The sequence below is a fragment of the Hylobates moloch genome, unplaced genomic scaffold (genome assembly GCF_009828535.3).
Source record: "Hylobates moloch isolate HMO894 unplaced genomic scaffold, HMol_V3 SCAFFOLD_8, whole genome shotgun sequence".
Lineage (NCBI taxonomy): Eukaryota > Metazoa > Chordata > Mammalia > Primates > Hylobatidae > Hylobates > Hylobates moloch.
Genome location: NW_026652283.1, coordinates 3,162,248 through 3,185,183, shown reverse-complemented (window position 1 = coordinate 3,185,183; position 22,936 = coordinate 3,162,248). Strand labels below are relative to the sequence as shown.

Here is a 22,936-nt window from a genome sequence, read left to right as displayed (position 1 = left end):
AGATGGATAGGAGAGAAATTCAGATGTAAGTGACATTTATTGAGCACCCTCTATTTCCAGGCTGTTTGCCTCATTCAATCCTCACAGCAACCCAGTGAGACAGGTATTATTATTCCCAGATGAAGGACGTGGAACAGGGAGAGGTAAAGGGACTTGCTCAAGGTCATGGCAGCCAGAAAGTAGCAGAGATGAGATTCAGGATGCCCCCACCCCCACCCCAAGACATTGTGACTCCTCAATCGGGGCTCTTTCCTTCCCCATGCTGCCTAGCAAAAATGAGGAGAGAAGGGGCCCCACGGTTGGGTTCAAGCAGATGGCTTGAGTCCCACTCAGGGAGCTGCACACACCTCTAAGCTTCTCTGCACCCTCCACCTCCCCCAGGCTCCAGGAAGCCACCCTGCCCACCCTGACACCTGATACGATCTTCTTCCTGCCTTCAAATGTCATTCAAAACTGCCTCCTTGATAAGTCTTCCAAACTCACTCGCATGGTTCCCACTCCTCCAACAAGCTCACAGGCATGGAAGCCTTTCCCAGATGCCCGGGCAGGGATCTAGGCCTTTTCTAGCTGCGATTCCCACCTCTGGACTGATGCCTATGGTGCTGAGTGTTCACAGGGTTTGTTATTGATAATGGATCACATCACTTTTATCAGCATTTTTCACTTTTCCCAGGCTGTCATACCATTAACTCACATGGTCCTTATGGCCACTCTGGGCAGTAGGGAGGGCAGGTACACGTGTTGCCCATTTGACAGGTGGAGAAGCTGAGATTTGGGGGATAAAGGACTTTTCCCAGGAAACCAAACTAGTATCCAAACCAGAACTAGAAATCAGAGCTTCTCCTTTCTAAGCCAAAGGTCGTTCCACCAGATCACATGACCTCCCTCTCTCTGCCCTGACTTCTAAAGCAGGGACTTCTTCCACTCCTCTCTCAGACAATGCCAAAGCCAATCAAACCTTCCCCCAGCCCTGAGGTCAACCTGCCCACATCCACTTGAAACAGAGTGGGTGCCTTCTGCAGACTAAGAAGGAAGACAGAGCATTGATGGTGGGCTGTGCAGTGAGGGCCTCTGCCCCTCTCCCATGCTCCACGTGCAGAAGCTGGAATGGTCCCTGAGAACTCACAGGCGGGTGAAAATGGAGCCAGTTTTCTCTCCTCTGGCTGCGCCATAGTCTCATCCTGGCAGACTGTTGCCAGGGGGTCTGGAATGAGGACAGCAATGATGAAAAGAGAAGTGTACACACACTTCATGTTCCCAGCTCCGTTTAATGCCACATGAGATCACCACCTTGTATTTCCCCACTACCTTCCTCCTGAGTCACGTCCAAACCTGAGCTCATCCATCTGCACGCCCACACTGGCCGGGAGGGAGGCGGGGCCCTCGAGGCAGCGCATCTGATTCATTCATTTACTCAACGAGTACTTTTTGGTGGAGACACAGAAAAGGGAGGGGGCGGAGAGTGGCCTCGGCTTCCCAGAGAGACAGGGCCTGGTCTGGGAAGAGAATTAAGATTTATCAAATCCTCTCCATCCAGAGCTCAATTTTTTCCCAATGCCTATAACTGCTCTTGAGACATCCATTGGTAAAGAGACTGGATGCAGCACTTCACAAGCAAGTGACAATGATTCACACATAGAAACAGAGGGGAATGGGTAGAGATGGCGGCAAAGAGAAAGTAAGTCGGCTCCCCACCGCCCCCCAGCTCTGGCACCTCCCAGCTTGTGACTCTCTTCTTACCCCTTGTAGCCTCTTCTTAGACTCAGTCTTGAATTCATTCTGTCCTGTGTGCTTTGACGCTGAGCAGCTGCAGACAGGTTCAGGTCTTGTTCACCCAGCACCCCTGCAGCACCCAGAACATACTGGGAATGCACAGATTTTGGCTCCCCTCTCAGTCTTGAATTGAAGGGTGCAAAAAGACGAGGGCTAGAGGGGAGATTTTATGAAAACCTTAGCAACTAAAAAGGTTTGAAGCATCTGGAAAGAGCTGGCACAGTGTAGAGGGATGAAGATTTTTCCCATGACAAAGAAAAGAGCGAATGATTCTCTGCCAAAGATGACTGGTGCTACTCCTGCCTTGCAGGGCACTGAGCTGAATGGTGGAACGGTGCTGTGGTCTCCCCCGGCCTGGGCTTCTGTGGCACAGCACGAGTGACATGGGGGGTACCCGGTGGAACGGTGCTGTGGTCTCCCTCGGCCTGGGCTTCTGTGGCACAGCATGAGTGACATGGGGGGTACCTCCTGCTGCTGCTCATCCGCTGGACCCCAGGACATGCTTTCATCCACAAAGGCCTGCAACCCAGACTGACCCTAATCCTCCCAGGAGGACAGGCCATTGACCTGACCCTGCAGAATAAGACCCAGAGCTCCCAAAGGAGCCAGCGGGATGGGCCCAGGAGGGTGGTCCAGGCAAACAGGCACATTGCCCCAGATGGGAACTCTGCAGGTGTGGTGTTAAGGCCCCCCCACCCCCGGCCAGACTGATGCCAGCCAAAGCCCCCGAGGAAAGTCAGTCAGCCCTGGCCCCCGCACACCAGGTCAGCGGGCACATCTGGCCCCCAGCAGCTCCTAACCCCCTGCCATCCCGATCCCAGCGGGAGGCCAGGCTCACAGCACTTAGGCAGCAGTTGCCTGGACTTGGAGCCACATCTGTGAGGGCTGTGCATGCCCCAAATCCAGCTCATCATGGGCTAATGACTCCACATCCACCCCAGCCCATCACCATCATCCCTTCCTGGCTGAACCTTGGGCTGACCCTCCCACTAGTTTTATGAGCACCTATACACCAAGCACCATCCTAATCATTAAGGGGAAAGATGTGCAAAAGTACACAAGAGATAAGCCCAATCTCCAGGGGCTCACAGTTTTTTTCTGTTCTAAGCTGATCAATACTGCACTCAAGTTATATGTTTATCTATCATCCCCAAAATGTGTCGTAGTCTCTCTGTGTCCTCATTGGCTGGCAGAGAGTAGCTAACTTAATGGAAGAGCTAAAAACCTCCATCTATGTTCAAAATCCCATTCCTACTGCTCATCATCACTGGCCGTCAGTGAAATCAACAGTCACAGTGAGATATGTCACTAGTGAGAGATCATCAATGAACTACAGCCACTTGCAGCAGCATGGATGAATCTTATTTTTTGTAATGTTGAGAAATAGAAGCTAGACAAAGAACACAAGCTGTATGATCCCATTTATGTAAAGGCCCTAGTCTATGGGCTGGGCGTGGTGGCTCATACCTGTAATCCCAGCATTTTGGGAGGCCAAACAGGGTGGATCACCTGAGGTCAGGAGTTCGAGACCAGCCTGGCCAACATGGTGAAACCCCGTCTCTACTAAAATTACAAAAATTAGCTGGGCATGGTGGCACATGCCTGTAATCCCAGCTACTCGGGAGGCTGAGGCAGGAGAATTGCTTGAACCTGGGAGGTGGAGGTTGCAGTGAGCAAAGATCACGCCATCACGCTCCAGCCTGGGTGACAGAGCAAGACTCCATCTCAAAGAAGAAAAAAAACAAAAACAAAAACAAAAAACAAAACACTAATCTATGCTGTTAGAGATCAGGTTAGTGGCTATCCTTTAGCAGGAGTAATGTCTCGAAAGGGGAATGGGGGTGACGTGCAAGGTACCAGTAATGTTCTGTTTCTCAATCTGGATGCTGGTCCCACAGATATGTTCACTTCTATATAAAAACTCATCAAATGCTGCATTTTTGCATACGTGTGTTATACTTCAACAGAAGGTTAGAACATTTTCCATTTTTGTCCATTTATTCATCCCCGTAGCCCTTTCATATAAAAGGACAAAGCTGTTCATGTAAAATAAATCACTGATCATCTATATGAATAATACTAGTCTTTTTTCATCTCTAAAATGAAGAATATGAGATAATCTCTAAGGAACCTTCCAGTTTTAGGTAGTATGATGCTTTGATCCTATTCTTAGTAAAACCTCATTAATCAGTAATAACTAATCCTTTCTAAATTAGTGAAAAGTGCAAAATATGGAACTTTTGTTTAAAGAAAGGCAGCATTACTGCTTGCAAGAACTAAGCACATTACGAATTAAAATATAAATGTCTATTAAATTGATGTTAATGAAAAATATTACAATATACATTAGGCTTACACGACTTAATACTGGTTGAATATTGTTAGAATTCTGTGTCTCTCCCATGCTAGGTCCTCATTTCAACCATTTTCATCAAGAGGAGTCATGAATGCCAAACTATTACATCTGCTGTATCATTAGTGACCAAATGAGAGCGTTTTGAAAGTAACATCGACTCAGATGCCTATAATTCCCACACCTCAGCCACTTCCCTCCACGGCCCTGTTAGACCGATGAGTTCCATCCACACCTGGGCAAATCTGAGCCACTCCTTGAGGCCCGTCCCCTGCATGAGGCTGCCTCGAACATGGCTGAGACACAGATTACTTATGAGACTTAAGACACCCCTGGGAGCTCGGCAACTCCAATGATGCAGCAGATTCTAGCAGGCAGCAGGACGAGAATACTAGGCGCCATCATAAATTAAATCTCTGCTCAGTGGCTAATCTCACGGGCGCCTCACAAAGACACAGACAGACTGCCTGCAGCTCACTCACAGCCTTGAGAGCTTACAAGCAGAGGTGCCTCTCTCCCAGCTGCCAGCAGACCCACAGCTTTGCGAGCAACTCTCTCTGGGCCTCAGTATCTCCTTCTGTACAATGGGGTGAAATGCTCCATGACCCTCGCCTTGCAGTACGGCGGCAACAACAGAACTAACTCACTAACATTTTATACTTGTGGACTCCCCCGTGAATTAAGAGAGCATGGGGTATGTCTCAAAGGAAGTGATTTCCTGAAGGTCATCTCCAAGTCCAAAGAGCAGAACCTGCCCAAGGAATTGACACTTCATAAAGTTTACTGAAAAATGAGCAAATGAACGCTGATTCCTGGCAAACCCCCATTAATCAGCAAGCAATAAGAAATCCCTCTATTTTCCCCACCAACAGAGAGGATGAGCAGTGGGATTCGTGGCCAGTACTTCCTGCTTCTTTGCTAAGATCTAGATGCACTGAGGACTCAGGTCCAAAGACCTTCATTCCATTAGGAAAAAGAGCAGCTGAGTTAGGCCTCCCTTCCCCCAGCCCAGGGCTGTGAGTGAACTTCCCCTCCTCTAGCTCCACCACCTGTCTCTGGACCAAATACAGATCACAGAGAGGCATTTCCTGAGCTCTGCAAGCTCGCTGACCCTAGAGGTTAATCCTACCCCTCTATGGCCAGGCCACCAGACGAGAGCCTTTTTCCTCCCAACCAAAGGAACCACAGAATCCTAGAATTTCAGGGCTTGAAGGGACCTGAGAAGCCAGCACGTTCAAGGCTCTGAAATGTCCAGGGATTATCCCAAGGTCACGAAGCAGAAATGGAGAGGCCAGGATTCAGAGCTAGGTCCTCTGACCCTCACCCTACTGCTCTTTACTCTACCCAAGACAGGGCCTCCTTGCCCTCCGAAATGCCACTGTGGCCCATTGGTGGCAGCAACCTGGAGTGCTGTACTGAGAAGGCTCAGCAGGCTCAGTCTGGGTGCAGAGTTAACAGTGCTGTGATCAAGTAGCAATATCCACCTGCCGCAAAGGAGGAGGGTTTTGCAGTAAGCACTTGCCAACCTACCATGACACTGCTGGCTTCCAGGAGTCACTGCAAGATGCCTCTGCATCACCACGATCCAGCAATCTCTGGGTGTCATTCTCCCCTTGCAGGCCTGGGACAAGTGCAAGGGCCAGGGAGAGGAGCTAATCCAACAGGGAAGAGAAGAAACAGCCAGAGTAAAGAAGACCAGAGTGAGTTGGGAGCAAAATCCAGAAAAACTTTTATTTCAAATCAAGGATGATTTGTTGAGTGCCTGCTATTCATTTATTGGACAATAACGTATCACATGCCCACTGCGTGCCAGCCATGGTGGACCAATGCTATGTGCCATAGAGTGTAAAGCAAACTCCTTTCATTTCTGCTATGCATCACCTTCTTTTCTGCTCTGTAGACCTTACGTCTGAAAACAGAGATAAACCACCTCCCAGCACTGTTTTGAGGATCGAAAGCGAAAACTCATATGAAAGCACCTTAGGAAGGAGAAAGCCCATCTAAATACAGAGCAGGCCACCGTTTCCTTCCTTCCCTCTCCTCTCATCAGGGACTTTGCACCTAATGAACGGTCCAGCCGCAGCACCACTGGTCTATCCCAAAGGACCTCTATAGCTTGGCCTTCTAAGTGGGCCCCCTCCCACTGGCCCTCCTGCCCCTCTCAGCCCCACCCTCCAGATCAGGAACTGGAGTGAAGGAGTGGCCTCCTCCCTGCAAAGAGGAGAGAACAGAGAGAGCTGCCTAATCAATTGGAGAGGGGAGTCCAGCCTCTACATTAATGACAGCAGGTGAATCTCTAATATCCACAGGCAGCAACTCACACCAGAGATTTTCTGTATCCTCCAGGGCAGAGCAAGGGATTACCACTGATGTGTTATCTGCTCCAATTCTTCCTGCCAGGAGTCAAGCATAATACCTTAGTAATGTGGTCTCGCTAATGCTAGCTGCACAGAGATATGTAAATTATACGCAATGGATTGGGAACACCACACACTGACATCTGTCTCTCGTAGATACCTCCCACTCCAGGATGTGAAACCCAGGAAAATCCTCTGAGTGGCAAAAAGCTGTAGGCAGAACAGTAACCCGGGATAAAGACCCAACACCAACAATGCGTGACCCAGGTGCTATAGTTAAGCAGATTTTGTTGAGTGGCAAAGGTCTATGAAACACCATCCTAGGTGTAGTGGGGTGGAAGGGAGGGAGAAATGACATAAAATGCAAACAGAAAGCCATGGTCCCTGCCCTGTACAGGGTGTTGCAATGCTAGGGTTAAAACAGACACACAAATATCTTACCATGGGGTAGAGTGTGGAAAGTGCCAAACAGAGGTAGAAACAAAAGAGCAAGAGGAGCAAAAGATGGGATTGTAATATTCAATTATGGGGCTCATAGACAAGACATTTAAACTGGACCTTGAACAGTTGGCAGGCTTCTGAAAACAGCCAGAGGGCAATGGGGAATGAGGTGAAAGGAACAGCTTGAGCTCAAGGTAGAAAAGCATTCATTCATTCATCCACTATTGATCATGCCAGGCAGTGTCTAGATGCTGGTAACTCCGCAGAGAGCTGCATGAACAAGCATGGGAGTGCTCTGTGTGGACTGCAGCCAGGGACCACGGAAGGGGATGGGAATACACTAGGAGAAGAGAGTTGGGGCCCTACTGGGGAGATTCGCCAATGACTGGCAAGACTGTCCCTTCCCATGCTGTCCACAGTGGGAGGAAGGAGAAGACGTGTCCCTCCGACATTCTGCTGCCCCTACCTTGACACTCTCTCCAACAGGCTGCCTTGGGCCCCCAGGGCTGCCTCAGCTCTCACGGCAGGGGAGATGGTGCCTTGAGCCTCAGCCCTGGAGGCCTGGGAGAGAAGGGAGACATGTAGCCTACAGCCTGGTATAACCATAACTTGTTTCATTAACTTCCCTTAAATCTACCCCGGGGACCTATTAGCTCTGCTGAGAAAGAGCTGAGGGGAAAGAAAATGGTCTTCTTCTGGCCCAAAAGCAGGGTTAGATTAAAGGAGCCAAAAAGCTGCAAATTACTTCTTTTCTTTTTTTTCTAAACATTCATCACCTCTGGTCTTGGCTGTCACTATCATCTTTTCCCTGGCCTGATCAACGGCTTCCAAGAGCCCCATCAGCTGGACACAGGGGCCCTCAAATACCTCTCCAAGTAGAACAAGAGTTGATAACCTCTCTGCTGTTGGTTCCAGCAGGTCTCTCAGCCAGGGACACTCCCCTGCTATGATGTAAGCCCACATCCTCCTGTTCTGACCTTCACCATCACCTGAATCAATTATTTAGCATGCAGCTGCATACAGCACTTTCTTAGTCTGTTTTGTGTTGTTATAAAGGAATACCTGAAGCTGGATGATTTATCAGGGAAAGAGTTTATTTGGCTCACGATTCTGATGTCTGAGCATCTGGCGAGGCCTCAGGCTGCTTCTGCTCATGGTAGAAAGCAGAAGCAAGCCGGCATAGGCAGATATCACATGGTGAGAGAGGAAGCAAGACAGTGGGGGGAGATGCCAGGTGCCAGGCTCTTAAACAACCAGCTCTCACAGGAACTACTACAGTGAGGATGTACTCACTCACCACAGAGGACATTAATCTATTCATGAGGGATCCGCCCTCATGACCCAAACACCTCCCATTAGGCCCCACCCCCAACACTGGGATCAAATTTCAACCTGAGGCGGCCAGACAGGCACCATGGCTCATGCCTGTAATCCCAACACTTTGGAAGGCTGAAGCAGGAAGATGGCTTGAGCCCTGGCATTCAAGGCTGCAGTGAGCTGGAGTGCACCCACTGCACTCCAGCCTGGGTGACAGAGTGAGACCCTATCTCTAAAACAACAGATAGATAGATAGATAGATAGATAGATAGATAGATAGATAGATAGATAGATTTCAAACCAAGGTTTGGAGAGGACAAATATTCAAACCATAGCAAGCACCATTCTGGGTCTAGTGAACAGCATGTTACACACACACACACACACAGAACTGTACAATCTCAACACAAAAGGCTGAGAAGCAGGGGCTGGGGAGCTGCTCGCTGGGCTCTTCCAGCAGGAAAGGGCATTTTCCAAGAGCACTTTCCCCAGGCCAGGCCCCACGCTAGGTGCTCCACCTACCTCCTGCTCCCCAGGTGGTGGGTTTTAAAGGGATCCAGGTGTCCTTTAAGATCCTATTTACGTCAACAAATGGTGCTGGGACAGCTGCATACCCACAGGTGAAAAATGTAGTTGGCCCCCTACCTCACACCATACACAAAAAGGAACTCAAAATGAATCATGGACCTAAATGTAAGAGTTAAAACTATAAATCTCTTAGAAGACAGGACAGGTGTAACTCTTTGTGACCTTGGGTTTGGCTATTATGCCTTAGATATGACACCAAAAACATAATAAAAGAAAAATTAGATAAATTGGACTTCAATAAAATTAAAAACTCTTTTTTTCGAGACCGAGTTTCACTCTCGTTGCCCAGGCTGGAGTGCAATGGCGCAATCTCAACTCACCGCAACCTCCGCCTCCTGGGTTCAAGCGATTCTCCTGCCTCAGCCTTCCTGAGTAGCTGGGATTACAGGTATGCACCACCATGCCAGGCTAATTTTGTATTTTTAGTAGAGACGGGGTTTCTCCATGTTGGTCAGGTTGATCTAGAACTCCCAACCTCAGATGATCCACCTGCCTCGGCCTCCCAAAGTGCTGGGATTACAGGCATGAGCCACAGCGGCCCGGCCACAAAATTAAAAACTCTTATGTTGCAAATAACACCATCAAAAAAAGTGAAACCTACAGAATATGAGAAAATATTTGCAAATCATATATCGATTAAGGGGCTTATAACCAGAATATGTAAAGAATTCTTACAACTGAATAATAAAAAGACAAATACTCAATTTTAAAATAAGCAAAGTATATGAATAGAAGATACACAAGTGGCAAATAAGTGTAAGAACAGATGCTCAACATCATTCATCACTAGGGAAATGCAAATGAAAACCACAATGAGATACCATTTCGCACTCACTAGGATGGCTCCAAAAAGACAGAAATTGACAAGTGTGGGCAAGGATGTGGAGAAATTGGAAAAGAGTCTAATTCCCAACTGGAATACATTACTGGTGGGAATGTAAAATGGTATAGCCACTTTGGAAACCAGTTTGTTGGTTCCTCAAAAAGTTAAACATAGAGTTACCATATGATCCAACAATTTCACTCCTAGATACCTGAAATAAGTAACATGTCCACACAAAAATCTATATACAAATGTTCATTGCAGCATTATTCAAAATAGCCAAAAAACTGAAACGACCCAAATATTCATCAAGTGATGAATGGATAAACAAAATGTGGCATACCCATGGAATGAAATATTATTCTGTAATCAAAAGAAATGAAGTACTGGCATATGCTACGACATGGACGAACCTTGAAAACGTTATGCTAAGTATGCTAAGAAGCCAATCACAAAAAAATCAAAACCCATATTACATGATTCCATTTAAAATAAGCATCCACAATATAAGCAATACCACAGGCAGAACACAGATTAGTGGTTGCCCAGGGCTGGGGGAGGAATGAGGGTTGGGAGGATATAGAGAATGGCTTCCAGTGGGTATGGGGTTTCTTTCTGAGGTGATAAAAATGTTCAAAATATAAATTGTGGCAGTGGTTATATAACTTGAACCGATTAAACCGTTGAGTTATATATTAAATATACAAATAGGTGTATCAGTTTGCTAGGACTGCCATAACCAAAGTACCACAGGCTGGGTAGCTGAAACAACAGAAGTCTATTTTCTCATGATTCTGGAGGCTGAGTCCAAGATCAAGGTGTCAGCTGGATTGGTTTCATCCATTTTCTCTCTTCTTGGCTTGTAGATGGCCGTCTTCTCCCTGTGTCTTCACGTGGTCTTCCCTCTGTGTTTGTTTCTGTCTTAATATCCTCTCTCTATATATAGTTTCTTAATTGAGATGAGGGGTCTTGCCATGAAGCCCAGGCTGGTCTTAAACTCCTGGGCTCAAGTGGTCTTCCTGCCTCAGCATCCCGAAGTGCTGGGATTCTAGGTGTGAGCCATGGTGCCAGGCCCGTAATATCCTCTTATAACGGCACCAGTCATGGTGGATTAGGGCCTGCCCTGGGGACCTCATTTAACCTCAGTCACCTCCTTAAAGATCTTCTCTCCCTCCAAATATAGTCACATTCTGAGGTATGGGGTTAGGATTTGCAGGGGGCACAACTGAGCCCGTAACAATGGGAGAGTGTGATGGCATATGAAGTATATCTCAAGAAAACTCTTCTTTAAAACCCCATCCACAAATCCTAGAAATTAGCTAGCCCACCCCTTGTTTTATAGATGGAGAACTGAGACCAACCCAGATAAGGTTAGCTACTTGCCCCAAGGTTAGCTACTTGCTCTTGGTGAGAGGCAGAGCTGGGAGGAGAAGGCACGGCTCCTGCTTTCAATCTAGTGTGCTTTCCACTGCACCCTCCTGTCGCCATAGCTTCTGAGGCTCAGAAACAACAGACAACAATGGGAAAAGTAAGAGAACTTTAAACTTAGAAAGAAAAATGCCTAAGAACTTAGATCATGTACAATAAAAGTGTAAATAGGCTCCCTGGCAGGGGGCGGGGAGCGCAGACAATCAAGCTCTGAGGAGGCCCTGGAAGAGACCTGCACAGTCAGAGCAGAGGGCCCTAAGCAAAGCCAACATTAATTTCATATCTGTGATGTGCCAGGCAAACGAGTACGTTCCCAAGCAAGACGTGCTTCACAGAGGAGCTGGCACTCCAGCTAATCCGTGAAGATTGGGCCTAATTCCACTGGGGTGAGGGCTGTCCAAGCAAAAGAGGCCGAGCGATCAAAAGCACAAAGGCAGGTGGCTTCCAGACCTGTTCAGGAAGTAGCAAGTTGGCCGACACAGTGGAAGCCTATGCTTTTTTTTTTTTTGAAACAGAGTCTTGCTCTGTCACCCAGGCTGGAGTGCAATGGTACGATCTCGGCTCACTGCAACCTCTGCCTCCTGGGTTCAAGCTATTCTCCTGCTTCAGCCTCCCAAGTAGCTGGGACTACAGGCACATGCCACCATGCGCAGCTAATTTTTGTATTTTTAGTAGAGACAGGGTTTCACCATGCTAGACAGGCTGGTCTCGAACTCCTGACCTCGTGATCCACCTGCCTCAGCCTCCCAAAGTGCTGGGATTACAGGCACGAGCCACGGAAGCCTATGCTTTATGCAAGGAACAGTGGAGGATGGCAGCACAAAGACAAGCTGAGGTCAAGTTCTGCAGAGCCTTGCACACTATACACGGAAGCACAGATCTGAGATAGGAACAGGGAGTGTGACATGACCTGTGGGGTGCTGGGGAAAGATGGCTCCACCCACAGGCAGCAGACAGACTGAGCAGCCACTTCCACAGATCTTGTAGGAGGCATCCATGGCACAGGGGAGAGTGCCGACAAAGCGAGCCCCAGGGGACACTCCTCTGGGACACAGGGAAGCAGGAAGCCCTGTGCTCTGAGGGAAGCCCTCAGATTTATCTCAATTAGACTTGGTCGAGGAAAGCAAGAAGAGGAAACCCCGCAGGCACTGAAAAGCCGCCAACTCCTGGAGCCCATGTTGTGATCTGGTGCTGACAGTCCTTCGTCTTTTCCATTTCTTTTTTTTTTTAGTAGATAAAGGGAGGGGTGGAGAAGGGGAGAAAGACACAATGGAGTTGCTCAGTGAACAAAAGCCCGGGTGCGTTTTCGCCCATCGTCTTAATAAGGGGGTGCTGCTTTTGTCAGCACCCTATAATCACGTCTGAGGCCAGGCACAGCCCACAACTTACAATTCAGGCATAAATGCGTCCTGGACGGCGGTGGTGCCTGCCTGCCAGCATCTGCCCAGCGCCCACCTGATCAGCGAAGTGGAAGGAAGTGCCCTGGGAATGGGAGAACGTGGCCTACAAGGTCCAGGACTGTGGTTCCAGTCCTGGCTGTTTCCCTTGTGACCTCCTGTGTCCAGCAGGACAGATGACCTCTCTAGGTCTGTTTCTTAGTTTACACTGACAGCAGTAGCAGCTGCTATTCACTATTCAATGTCTACTATATGCCAAAGACTATTTTAGGTTTTCATCCCTTACAAAATACCCAGTGAGGCAAGCATTGGTCTCCCCATTTTACAGATGGAGAAACTGAGGATCAGCGGCTAATGAGATTCGTCAAGGTCAGAAGGCTAAGCTTGAACCCACATCTGTCTAGCTTCAAAAACCCACATTCTTAAAATACATCACATTCAGCCTGAATTAAATGGAAATAATAAAACCTGCTCTGCCCTCTCTCACCTGTTTCTATGAGGCTCAGCCGGGGAGAATTTGTACTCAATACTGCAAAGGTACTGTCCTATCAATACTATAGTTACTCAAGGTCAAAATGCAGTGGCCCTCAAGTTCATCAGACCTCACCTCAACCTTGGCCCTCAGCCGTTGCCCCTTGCCCCAGGCCCTTCTCCTGCTCCACAGCCTTCCCAGCTAGCCAGCTAACCCTCCCACTCATCTCCGGATTCCATTCAACTCTAAGAAGCAGGCCAGGCACGGTGGCTCACGCCTGTAATCCCAGCACTTTGGGAGGCCGAAGCAGGCGGATCACTTGAGGTCAGGAGCTCGTGACCAGCCTGGCCAACAAGGTGAAACCCCGTCTCTACTAAAAATACAAAAATTAGTCAGGCGTGGTGGCGCATGCCTGTAATCCCAGCTGCTCGGGAGGCTGAGGCAGGAGGATCTGGGAGGTTTGAATCTGGGAAGGGGAGGTTGCAGTGAGCCAAGATCATGCCATTGTACTCCAGCCTGGGTGACAGAGTGAGACTCCATCTCAAAAAAAAACAAAAAACAAAAGAACAACTCTAAGAAGCAAAGTCCAAGTCTTGCCTAGATCCCCAACTCCAACACCTCCCCTATCAGGAAGACAGGAGATGCCTCTATCAGCACCCTGTCTCCTGGCCCCCCGATTCCCCACCTGCTGCCCCTCCCTCTCCCAGTCCTGGAGGGGGCTACGTGGAGGGAGGACACAGATAAAAGCAAAAGGCCCAGCACTGGAAGGCAGCTTGCTTTATTATTCACAACGAGATCCGTCCTGGCCCTGCACAACCTTCCGGTTCTTCAGTACCATCTTCCCTTCCTCCCAGGGAGTCATCAAATGCCAACGGTGCACCCAGACACACTTCTCAATGCTGCTGACACAGGCTGGGGAGGAGGCTGGCCTGTTATTAACAGAGGACAATTGGAGCTGACATTGTCACTGATCTGAAACCTGCCAGCTAAGAAAAGCTTTGTTTTTTAAATAACTAATAAATCACACTGGGTGTTTACTTCCCTAGCAAGTCGTATTTCTTAAGTATCACTAGGCTCATACGTCATGGCTGTCATCCGGGAAAACCATGGAGCAACATCTTCAAGTCCTTTCGGCGTCCTGAAGAGTTCAAAGCACTTCAGACAGACTCCCCTTTATCTCCCCCTAGAGATCTGGAGGGGAGGAAGAGGGGGCCCTGGCAACTCCGCTTCCAGTGTGCCTACAATAAATACTTGCTAACTGCCCAAGGGGGACAATTTTCCTCACTGTGTGATGGGAAAACTGAGAAAAGGAAATCTACTCGGCACTCACCTAATCCAATCTTCCCAGTTCCAACTCCATGCTTCAAGCCGCCTCTCACTCAAGGCCTAACTCTTCCCAAAGGGACTAGAAAAGGAAGACTTGGTCTTGCTCTCACTCCCTCTTTATTATTTTTTTTTTTAAGAGACAGGGTCTTGCTCTGTCATCAGGGCCACAGCGGCATAATCATGGTTCACTGCAGCCTCAAATCCTTGGGTTCAAGGGATCCTCCCCCTCGGCCTCTCAAAATGCTGGCATTACAGGTGCGCACCACCACACCAGGCCTGGAAGAAGTGGTCTCTTCTAACAGCTATTCAGGAGCGGCCTCCTCGTGCTCATTTCCTAAAAGCTCAGAACACAATCAACAGTCCGCCCAGCATTCCCGGAACAGCCTACCTTCAGTTTCACTTGCGTAGCCAACTGTGTTATGCTCTGTGTGTGAGCTGCCTCTCCCACACTCCATGATTTTTATTAATTTCATCACTTTATGCTCTTTATATTCCCCAAAGTGCCCTGCATAACACCCTACCTTTAATACGTAAAGCAGGGGTCACAAGATGGTACCCCAAGACCAAATCCAGCCCACGCACAGGTTTTATTTGGTCCGCATCACGTTTTAGTTTTTTTTTAATTAGCTGCCAATAGTTAAAAATTAGAAGATATTACCCAAAAATCAAAAGTTCAAATTTTCCTTGAAAAATGGAAGATCTAGGGAACCAAGAGAACCATGTAGAAAACTGTTACAGACCACTGCCCTTTGAGAAACTCCAGTTGTCTCTGTCCTAGCTAGATCATGTCTGTAGGAGGCTGGAGAAGTCGCTAGAAAAAGGGCTCACTGTGATCACATTCAACCACTGGCACCTCAATGCCACGTAGTGATTACTGGGCGTGCAGGCAATCATGGAATCATGGCAGGTCCATGTGAGAGGCAGCTCAGCTGTTCAGGCCTGGAGTGCAAACGTTCACAGGACCGAAGTCAAGCTAAGTATTTATTTAAAACAAAAGAATCATGTCTCCCATTTGTACTTAAGCACTAGCTCCTCTTTTGCACGGCCGAACATGTGCATCATGTTCTATGTTGGTCATTCTGCTGCAAAACAATGAAAACAGGACGTTGAGTAAAAGGGAGGGAAGGAAGAGAGGGAGGAAGGGAGGAACACGCCAATGGGCCCACCACCCTGGGCTGTTATCGCTCATCTGAGTTTGCAGGCTTGCATAAAGTTGATTGAATATAATTGAATGGGTGAGCCCACAGTCATTTCAGACTGCAAGTTCCCTAAGGGTGCGAGCGAGACCTATTTCTCTTGCTTTGAATGGGGTCAGATAGGGAGTGCACTTAGGAATTATTGAATGAGTGAAGCAACATACTCAAAATCTATGTACCAGGCCAGCAGGCTTCGAAGCTGGAGATAGGATAAAAATGCAGAGTGAACAGTCTTTAAAGCAGGGCCTCTGCTACCTGACTGCCTTCCCAAGGGCAGTGTGTGAAAACAGACTCGGGCCAAGATCTCAACTAAACCCTGTGGCTGCTCTCAGGCACCTGACTTCCGGCTGGTATTTAATAACCCAGAATGAGATCCTTTATTGCTCTAGGAAAGAATGCTTGGCTTCTTGAATTGTCCTAAGGAAATAATGCAAAAGGGGGAACAGACAGCTAGACAAAGAAACAGACAGAGATATATCCACAGACACACACACACACACACACACACACATATATATATAATATTAACATATTAATGTATTAATGCAGTTTCTACTATTTAGGTAAGTTAAAATTGTGAGCTAAACATTCAACAGTAGGAAAACGGATAAATAAGAAACAATTCCTATGTAACCACTTAAAAAGTGTGATGATGATGATGACCATAATTGTGATGATTGTGTAGCTTATAGGAAAATGTTAAAGAAAGCAAATAGAATGCAAAATTCTTAAAATGTTAAAGAAAGCAAATAGAACCCAAAATTCTATCTACATTTATTGACTACAATCATGTAAAAAAAATTATGTTTGCAAAAGCAAATACAGACTGAAGGCATCATGGAAAATAGGAAACTGATTTGTCATGATGGCAGGTTTGTGAGGCATTTTTTACCCCTATTTCTTTGATTTGTGTTCTTATTATACAGCATTATTTATATGGTAAGTATTTTTTTTAAATGCCCAGTAGCTCCCGACCCTGAAATAAACTAGCACATGATGATGAGGGCTAGGCAGGAAATGTCTGCTTTGTTCAGGCCCTTCTGGGAGTCCCACAGGGGTGAGGCACAAGGAAAAGGTGTCACAAATCAGTCTGAAGAGGGCTTCCAGGAAGGCCCGCCCTGCAACACCACCATCATCACACCCCACACACGCGCAGGCATGCACGCGCCATAAAAGGAAGTTCAGCGTTTGCGCTGAGCACAGACGCCGTCCTGGGGCCCCCACCTGTCAGGTGTGTGTGAGCCTCTGCTGCTCTGTCATTTCTGCTGTGGTTTCAGAGTCTCTGTCTTCTGATGCAGCATAACGAAAGAAGGGGGCTCGGCTGGGCATGGTGGCTCACGCCTGTAATCTCAGCACTTTGGGAGGCCAAAGCGGGTGGATCACCTGAGGTCAGGAGTTCAAGACCAGCCTGGCCAACATGGCGAAACCCCGTCTCTATTAAAAAATATAAAAATTAGCCGGGCGTAGTGGCAGGCATCTGTAGTCCCAACTACTCGAGAGGCTGGGGCAGGGAGAATTGCTTGAACCTGGGAGGCGGAGGTTGCAGTGAGCCAAGATTACGCCACTGCATACCAGCCTGGGCAACAGAGCAAGACTCCGTCTCAAAAAGAAAAAAAAAAGAAAAGAAAAGAAGGGGGCTCTGACAACAGCCTCTAGGCTAGAAACAGCCAGTCCAACATTCTCCCCCAAGACTGTCCTTCCCTCATTCTTTTCAATACATGTTTCACTGTGTCCGTCGCTGGGGACACTCAGGAACCAGATCTCAGGGGAAGGCTGCTTGCCAAGGGGGGGCGGGTGTGTCAGAAAGACAGAAGGACTGCCACAGGACCTTCCAAAAGGAGGGGACGGTGGGATGCCAAATCCCAGGCCAAACCTTGTGGCGTGTGAGGGAGGAGCTGGGTGCCAGGATCCTGCTGACAATCAGGAGAGCTGACCTGGTGGCCAGGCAAGGAGGGCTGGGAAGTGGCAGCTGCCTCCCTATAAGCTATGACAGAGGGGGGTGCCTTGGAAAACAGAAAGCCCTCCTTACCTTACCTCCTTCCAAGCTGGTCAGACTCTCTAGGGAGAGATTCCCCGCCATGAATTCCCCAAGGGAATGAGAGCTGGAGAGGAAAAATTCCTCAGAGAGTTGTCTGCGCCAAGCAGCAAATCACAGCTCCCTCCAGCAAGCATCCCATTTGCGGGAAAGTTACTTACGCCTGACTGTTAGGCTTTTACTTTTCAATTCCAAAGATCGGCTGTGTGTTTTTTGTTTTTTTATTTTTTTGAGGTGGAGTCTCACTCTGTCGCCCAGGCTGGAGTGTAATATCACGATCTCGGCTCACTGCAACCTCCGCCTCACGGGTTCAAGCGATTCTCCTGCCTCAGCCTCCCGAGCAGCTGGGAGTACAGGTGCACACCATGGTTTTGTTTTTTGTTTTTTTTTTTTTAAGAAAAGGAAAAGGGCTGGAGGGAGGAAGGAAGGGAGGGAGTAAGAGACATTTCATGTTGGAGGCTGCCCTATTCTGTTTCATACCTGGGTTTAAGGAAGAAGACCCTGGAAGTGGGCGCCATGTCCCACCAAGCATGGGCGGGAAGAGGGCAGCCAAGTCTTCCAGGCCATTAATCACTGAGGGGCATGCACAGCCCCGGTGCCCACCCAGCTGGTGGCATCTGCCTTGAGGGGAGGTGGAAGGGCAAGGCTGGAGAGGGCCGACGGGGGCCAAATGCGAAGGCTGGTGGCAGGCAGCCGGCCCCTCCTGTAAGCAATCCCCACCACAGGGTTATACCCAGGCACTTTTTCCTGTGAGAAAAGAATGAGAGGAATGCAGCCCTGCCATTACCCAAATCCACCCCACCACGGGCTTTGTGCCCAATTACGTACAGTGCAGGGGAGCCCTCCCGAGCCTGGAATCAGAAAATCCGCTTAAGAAATGCAAACTGGCAGCCAGAAACTAGCAACATAGGTAATGCAATACGAGGGCCTCCCTTAAAGCCAAATACACATGCATGCACGCACCCACTCACACACATGCACACACTTGTGCAAACATGCGACTACAAACACAAACACACACACACACTCTGCAGGCGTGTGTGAGTGACAGTGCACTACAAACCACATGGAAAGGTGGCCAGAAACACCGCTGGATTTTTATAGCTCTTCAGGGACCTGATCTCCAGGAAGTGCTCGAAATTGCAATCCAATTGTGTCCCTGGCTAGCGAAGCTGGCTGGAGACTGCGGACGGTGCAGAGGGAGGAAGAACTTCATTGGGAAAAAATGTTGACAGAGTTTAATGTTGAGCGGAAGGACAAAGGCTTGGATGAAGGGGCCTTACTGAGAAATGAGGCGTTCTGAGTGCTCTAGCAATTTGCACGGAGCTGTCAGGGAGTATTGAGTTAAAAGGCACAGGACAGGGGAGGGCTCCCCAAGGCCAGGCCAGGCATGAGGTGAAGAAGGGGCAGCATTCGATCCCCTGCAGGGCCTGGAATTCAGCACCCTGAAATCAGCTCGTAAGTGGGAATTAGCTAAGGCAACCCCCAGCTAGAAGGAGGGCTCAGAGAGTCTGAGGCCCCAAAAAGCATACTCTCCTCACGTAAGACACCAAATACGACAGTAGAGAAGAAACGCTGGCATTCATTGAGCACCTAGCATGCGCCAACCATACCATATATCTAATTCTAAGAACCAGCAGCACCGTGGGTATACATCAGCCTCAGCGTGTAGACAAGAAACCAAAGATTCACAATGGGCCACAGGCTGAACCCAAGACTGACCCCATGCCTGTCTGCCACTCACAGAGCCCAGATATATACTACAATCCACTTGGGGGTTTCATGACACAGGTTTTTCAAAGGAAACCCTCCCCATTCCTGCCCCCCATCGACAAAATACTAACTCACTGTGCGGCCTTAGTCAAGCCCCCTAATCTCTCTGGGCATCAGCATCAAGTCAGCTATGTGCCCCATTCTGTTCAAATACACATAAAAGGAGTATTAAGCCTATAACTGGCAGAGGGGCGGAAACAGACCGAGGGAGGCCGAGACATATTCTCTGAAGGCCAGCCAAATGTAACGGGCCCAGCGGGCATCTCCCACACCTCACCTTTCACGCTGCATTGTCACTGCTGGTGCTGTCTGTCTCCCAAACTGGACTGCGCCCTCCCTGAGGGAAGAACACTCCACGTAATCCTGCCCACACCCCTCTGCCCAGAGCTGTGTCTGGCATGCCACGGGCGTTCACTACATGTCCGCTGGCTGGATGAATGAATCAATTAACAAATGCTCCCAAAGTCAGGCATATTTCAGAGAAAAGCACTTACGAATATCTGTTCAGCAAGGGATTTCTCCTCAGAGGGGCAAACCTACCACCGCATCGAAATCATGTGGGAAGCTTTTCAAAATACAGCTTTCTGCCCCCGTTCCCAGACCTTCAGACTCAGAAGATCTGGGATGGGGGCCCAGGAGCCTGAATTATTGAAAAGCTCCCCAGATGTCTCTAACTCCAAGCCAGGTCTCGAATCACTGATGGCTATTGCTTGGCTAACACCCATCCTGTCCTGCGTTGAGATCAGATAAAGCTCAGAATAAAAACAAAATAAGTGCCTCTCCCCTAGGGCCTTTTTTCCCAACGGCTCAAATCAACTCTTTACACCATGATGCTGTTGTCTGTTGGCCTGAGACAGGTGGCAGTGCTTCTCCATTCTTCAGGCTGGCAGACAGGTGGCAGTGCTTCTCCATTCTTCAGGCTGGCAAACTGAGGTCTGGCCAAGAAAGAGGACCACTTCTCTCTGTGGGTCTCTCTCTTTAGCTTCTGAAGAATGCAAGGTCGTTAGAGACTTCAAGGACTCTGCTGAATTTCAGGAAAAAAGAGAGAACGAGGCCAGGCATGTATCTGGCTGCAGAAAATGATAATACCAGGATGGGCAAGTCCCTACTTCCTGCCACACTTGGAGGACAAAACACACCCATCCTTACAGCTCACACTCCCCAAGTCCAGCCCCTACACACAGGGCCTGACCATCATCAAATCAGTAAGCCAGAAGAAACAAAGACCCCACCTCCCTACCCTGGAGGCAGGTGAGGAGCCCCCTTCATTTATTCATTCACTAAAAGTACAGCAAAGCTAAGAAGTGCCAGAAGAACTTGTTAGATGTAGATGAAGGAAGAATTCGACCATTTCTACTCTTTTCAATAAAACACTGGCCCTCCCAGAGAGACAAATGGTGGGGGGCTGAAAGCTGAGCTACCCACACCCCACAATTTACCCAGGATCCAGAAGGCAGCCACCACCCTCCCCTCTTCCCTCAGCAACTGGAGACCTCCTTAGAGGCAGGAGCCAAAGTTACCTCGGCCAGGCACGCCCGAGAGGCCCCCTCTTCTCCTCATCCCCTCCTCCCACCCAGCCTTGGACGTGACTGATGGAGCTGGGACAGCTGCAGCTGTGGGGAGGCTGGGAGGTGGACAACAGCTGGATGGGGCAATCCCTCCCCCCGCCTGGGCAGCTTCCCAGCCGAGCTGGAGAGGATGCAGAGACTCAGATCTCCTCTGAGTGCTGCTCTGTAAGGAGTGGAATATGAGCATTTGGCTCCACTCTGACCTTGCTCCCTTGTCCCTCCTAGTCCCTTTCAGGCAGGCGTCTCTGGATTCCACAAACAGCAGGGCCACTTGGCAGTGTGGTCGTGTGCAGGCTCTAGGCCCTGGAGCAGGCAGCCCCACACAGCCATGGCCACGCTCTCTGCCCACGTTCCACACCCTGCCAGCCACAGCCTCACCGCTGGCCATCTCACAGGCTGCAGGTGCTGAAGGAGGAACCCCAGCATCCTGAACCCCGCCTGAGCTGCTGGAAAGGATGCAATGAGCTGGCAGTGTGGGTGCTGGCCTGAGAGTCCGAGAAACTCAGCTTGTGACTCTGGACTGACTTGGGACCAAAACTTGGTTCCACTAAAATGCCTAATGGCTTTGATTTCCAGTTTCTAGTTTTTGCTGCAAAATGAGGCAGATAATTTACTTCACAGGGTAGTTCTTAGAAGTAGAGGGATCAGATTCTGGTCCAATGTATGATGGGCCTCAGTTTCCTTATCTGTAAAATGAGCAGGCTACACACTAGTGCCTCAGGTCTCCTCCAGCCCCTATAGAATCCATACAGTGCTTTAGCCAATGGCCCCGGGATGTATGCCCTTCATCTCTTTCTTTCAAAGGAATCACTGCTCAAAATTCCTTCCCTAGTTTTGTGCTTTGTCTCCAGGATGAATGAAGGGCTTGAGACTTCTCTCCTCCTTCTCCCCTATCCAGACCCTCCACTCAATCTCCAAATGTACCCAGATTAGACTCGCAGGAACCCATCCTTTATCTGCCAAGCTGTGCCCCCCGACACACCCCACTCCACATATGTGTACACCACTCACACAGCTTAGCAATCTCTTACTAAGAACAAGGCACTCACAACACACCTTCCACCAAAGGGCACCCACCAGTGTGAGGCAACACTCCAAGTGAAAACTGCTGGTCTAGAACAGCACCGTCCTACGTGGCAGCCACTAGCAACATGTGGCCACCTACATTTCAATTTTAAGTTAAAACTGAATAAAATTTAAAATCCAGCTTCTTGGGGCATTTTCAGTCCCATTTTCAATGCTCGATGGCCCCACGTAGCCGGTGATTACTGTATTGGGCGGTACAGAACACTTCCATCGTCGCAGCACTGGGCTGGCTGGTTCTCTCTCTTTGCGGGCAGAACAGGCCCTAGGTGGCTCAAACTGAATCTGGAAGTGGGCAGGGAAGGTGGGGGCAATCCCGAAGGAGGGAGAGGCCACTTCCCATTGTGTCGGCAGAGACGCCACCAGGATTCAGGCTGCAGCATGCCCACCAACCATGCTCCTCAGTGAGGGTCTCCCGGGCCCCAACACTCAGCAGGATGCAGCAGGCAGCTGTCACACCACACTGCATTTTTGGGATGCATGGGACGCCTGTCATTCTCTCCAGCCCCTGGCGGGCTCCTGGCCTTCCCCAGATTGAGGTCTACACCTCATCCCAGGGCAGGAACCACGGCCCCCCTCCTGCTGCCCAGCAGCTCCTCCATATCTCACCTGGGTTCCAGGCTGGAGCGTGACCTGCAGAGGGCCAGGGCTCCCCTGCTTCCACTCTCCACCCTAAACTCAAAAATATCTCGCTACATACCCTGCAGAAAGGAAGAAAGGAGAAAAGGGGAGAGAATGCTAGTTTTAATCAAACACCTTATAGTCAAGGCACCAACAATGAACTTTCACTTACATCTACCCATTTGATGTCCAAAATAATACTGAAAGGTGAGTGTGGTTAAACCCATTCACAGATGAGGAAACTAAGGCTCAGAGAAGATAAGGGACTTGTGCAAGCTTGTAAGTGTCACAATCTGAATGCAAACCCAGAAAAGCATGGCCCCAAAGCTTACAATCTACCCACACCCCTTTCAGGAGGCCATGAGATCCACCACCATTCTCCTCC

At 49.0% G+C, this 22,936-nt stretch overlaps 1 protein-coding gene across 3 annotated transcripts in view; it reads right to left on the bottom strand.

The window, feature by feature from the left end:
- TSPAN9 (tetraspanin 9) overlaps positions 1–22,936 on the bottom strand; it is a 203,152-nt gene that overhangs the window by 111,969 nt on the left and 68,247 nt on the right. The window lies entirely within an intron of this gene.